Genomic DNA, 4,698 nt, shown 5'->3' with positions numbered 1-4,698 from the left:
GACCTCGTATTTAAAGCGCTGTACATTCAGTGAGTCAAATAATTCACAGACTTATGGGCCTAAATAGTCAATGATTATGAAAGACATCCGAATTCGTGGGTTAAAACAGGAGTTATAGAATAGGTGTTATTAGAACTCTGTTGTAAATTCCGATAAGTAGGAAAATTCCAGTAGCCGCCGAACCATGGCCACAGATCCGGTAATAACCAGTAAGCAGTCCTCTCTCTCTTTCTCTCTCTCTCACTCTCTCTCTCGTGAGCAAGTTGCCATACCAAGCCGTGTAAAAAAGAACTGATAAATACATACACAGTCACTTGCACCCACACACGTATCATTCATATAAATACATATATACACACATATATATATATATATATATATATATATATATATATATATATATATATATATATATATATATATATATATATATATATATATATATATATAGTATATATATATATATATATATATAAAATATACAGGGTTTTCAAAACTCACTCATGGTTTTGTATTGTTTATTGAAAATGTAATTGAAACATAAAATAAAATTATGAAATTCACTTGGTAAAATCTTACATTAACTGAGAATATCTGTGGCTCCATCTTTGATTTCGAATGTTCATCCATAAGTCAATTAATGTTTAGTAAGGTTATTTGTTCATTCATCTCTGCACTAAACCCATTCATATCTAGATGGAAAATAAAATATATAATTGAATTTTTTATGCATGATTTATTACTTTTTCACAAATGACACAATGCTCAAGTAATAATTACTTTAATAAAAGATACAGATATTTCATGGAAGAAAAATATGGCTAACCTCCATAAAAATTCTTGAAGTATTACATCTAGGATTGAGTTGATTTTATGAAGCATTTCGAAAACTCTTTCTTCCACTTTGAATGACGAACCTCCGTCACTCAGTAATATCCACCTATGGGAGATAGATGAAATATACTAGGAATAAATGAATAAAGTAGAGTTTTAAAAAAAAATTCATTAGAAAGGAATTGAAAGAAGTTGGTATAAGGAAACACCTAGCACATGGCATTGTATTTTGAATATTTATTCAACCACGGTTTACTACTTTCACTGTTATTGTCACAGTACATATGTCCTTATTGTTCTTTGTATCCAAAACAACGCCCTTAAGCTGTTAATCCCTCGACTAACCAGTACCCATACCTCAAGGTCATACTTCCCACACGATGAAATAAATAGGCCGAAAGACCAAATTGTAAGTCAGTAGTCGCTTGATAATGCCATAAGGCGAAACAGCTGTCGCGACAAAATTCAATAAATGGAAGAAGGAAGTCTGCGTATTCTTCACCAGAAATTGACGAACGAGAATCGAAAAAAACTTCGTCGGTATGAAGATACCTGCAAGAAACTTATTGATGCCACTATATATATATATATATAATATATATATATATATATATATATATATATATATATATATATATATGTGACTGGTAAAATGTTCTGTAACAACAGAAATTCCATCTAATAAAAGGAGCCCATAAAAACACCAAAATGTAGAGAGAAAAGTACTATCAGAGACTGCTGTCTCTCTCTTCAGGTATATGAATGAGGAAAAGTTTTACAGAAAAGGTGGTATTTATACAAGAGATTCGTCCACAAGTAAGCCAATTTATAGGTCACCCCCGCTGATAATCTCCTTTAATCTTCTTAAAGCGTTGGTTGAATGAACACTGCGTCGACGATGTCGGATGTCCAATTCCCTTTTGAGATGTTCATTACCTGCTTCTCTTTTATTAAGGCGATTCCATCATTTGACTCTTGTACCGGCAGTTGCTGCTATAAATTACACGTGACATATTCCAGTTTATTCTATGGTTATGTTCATTTATATGATTGAAAATAGCCGAGTTCTGTTGTCCATACCTAACTGACCGTTTGTGTTGTATTAATCTCTGGGGAAGTTGATTTACCTGTAAATCCGATGTAAGATTGGTCACAGTCCTGGCATGGATCTCATATACCCCAGAGTCTTTGGGCGATGTCTTTTGTTGGACGTTAATCAGGGATTTGGCTAAGGTATTTGGGTAGGTAAATGCAAAAGGGTTGGATTTCCCAAGGGTGTGAGTACTCTCTTAATCGTCTCCAGGTGGGGAATTTTTATTTTATTGTTGGGTGTGTCTCTGGTCTTGTCTTTAGGGGGTCGGTAGAAAATTACGTTTGCTTTTGAATTGCTTTCTTTTCAATTATATGGTCAGGATACTTTAAAGATGAAAGTTGCTTGCGAATTGAGAAAGCAATTCAAAAAAGCAAACGTAATTTTCTACCGACCCCCCAAAGACAAGACAGAGACACACCCAACAATAAAATAAAAATTCCCCACCTGGAGACGCTTAAGAGAAGTAACTCACACCCTTGGAAATCAACCCTTTGGCATTTACCTACCCAAATACCTTAGCCAACATCCCTGATTAACGTCCAACAAAAAACCAAATAAGACATCGTCTTTCCAAAGACGCTGGGGTATATGAGATCCCATGCCAGGACTGTGACCAATCTTACATCGGATTACAGGTAAATCACTTCCCCAGAGATTAATACAACACAAACGGTCAGTTAGGTATGGACAACAGAACTCGGCTATTTTCAATCATATAAATGAACATAACCATAGAATAAACTGGAATATGTCACGTGTAATTTATAGCAGCAACTGCCGGTACAAGAGTCAAATGATGGAATCGGCCTTAATAAAAGAGAAGCAGTAATGAACATCTCAAAAGGGAATTGGACATCCGACATCGTCGACGCAGTGTTCATTCAACCAACGCTTAAGAAGATTAAAGGAAGATTATCAGCGGGGGTGACCTAAATTGGCTTACTTGTGGACGAATCTCTTGGTATAAATACCACCTTTTCTGTAAACTTTTCTCATCATATACTACTGAAGAGAGAGACAGCAGTCTCTGAAATATAGTACTTTTCTCTCTATCAGTTTTGGTGTTTTTATGGGCTCCTTTTATTAGATATATATATATATATATATATATATATATATATATATATATATATATATATATATATATATATATATATATATATATATATATGGGTGCATTAATTTTCGGTGGTGACTTTTTTATTGTGGTTATGATTATTTTTCTTGGGGTTTTACGAGCCAAGAGAGGTGTTCTGTGGTTCTTTGGTTTCGTGACTAATTGGAGGCGAGTGGCATTACTGCATTGTTGGTTCTATGGAGATGTTGCATTTTTTATATTCACCAGTGGGTTTATTTTTGGTGGCATATAATTGTAATGAGTTTACTGTAGTTTATATCCGAATAGGTGATAATTTTTTTATATAATTGGGCAGTATCATGTGAGAGTTATGTCTTTACGCCAATTTTTCTTATTTTTGAGCACCCTGGTGATTTCCTAGAGATAATTTTTTGAAATGTGATTATGTGGTGTCAGTATAGAACTTTTTTTTTTTTTTTTTTTTTTTTTTTTTGAGAATCATGGGTTTCTGAAGTTGCAAGTCTGACTAGACAAAACTCCGTAACGATACATATTGCATATGAGGGAGACGTCGGGTTATGTAAATTATATGTATTGTGTGATGGAGAAAGTTCACTTGTTATTATTGTTATCTTTTTTTCTCTCTTTTTTTTTTCTTTTCCTGCGAGAGATGTAATTGGGGTTAAGCTTTAAATAGCGTTTCTAATTTTGGACGTGAGATGTAATTTGTCTGGGTTTGTGAATTAGATGAGTGGGTGTTGACATTAAACCATTATATTCTATGGAGATTAATTATATGAGCAGTAAAATAAAAAGGGTTTTTGTTTTTGCGTTAGACATTGAAGAGTTCTTACTGATTTTGTGGGTTGCTGAAATATCAGAGCTTGAGAGAACATTTTTGGTGATAATTTCGGGGCTGGGCTTGTTACGTGTTTGTTTTTTTGTTTGTTTTTTTTCGGGCTATTTTTCTTTTTCTTCTTCTTCTTCTTGTGAGAATTTGTGAGTTTAAAATATGAGTACAGTGGTCCATAGAGTTTTGTGATTTCTGAGTTTTTTTTCTGGATTGGGGTGACTCGTGATAATTGAATATGGGGCTGGAATATTCTTATATCTATTATTGGAGAATTTAATGTTTTTTTTTCTTTACGGGGCTGTGGTTGGTCTTTTGTGTATGTATCATTAGTAGTGATTTATGATTTAGCGATCTTATGAAGTTATTTCACAAGTTAGAAATTAGTTCGGTGGTTATGAGAGTGGTTGTATGAATGGTGTTGGTTGGGTAAGCGTTCAGTTATTTGATAGATGTATGTCTGGGGTTGATTCTTTTTTGATTGACCGATGACACGAATGACATACTGCAACATCATATACGCCAGCAAGACGCCCTTCAGCTACTACTACTATGGAGATGATGTTCCCACATGCGAAAGAAACTACCAGTCTACAGGGTTTTTACGACCGCTTTTGGTCTACAGAAGTCGTCAGATGTCTTCCACTGGGAGATATTTCGCCTTGCTACAGCGTGTTTCGCGAGTCTGTGCTGTTGCAGTTGCAGACAAAAGGGAGATTCGGAAATTCAAGATGGGAAAAAGTTTCTAAACCCAATTGTTATTACAGCCCTGGTATAGGCTTTTCGAGATAATGTGAAAGACATTGTACTGCCAGAGATGTGCAGTTATTATTATATTTTGTG

Source organism: Macrobrachium nipponense, chromosome 15, assembly GCF_015104395.2.
Source record: "Macrobrachium nipponense isolate FS-2020 chromosome 15, ASM1510439v2, whole genome shotgun sequence".
In the NCBI taxonomy this organism is placed as follows: Eukaryota; Metazoa; Arthropoda; class Malacostraca; order Decapoda; family Palaemonidae; genus Macrobrachium; species Macrobrachium nipponense.
Note: the sequence above shows the minus strand (reverse complement) of the source record.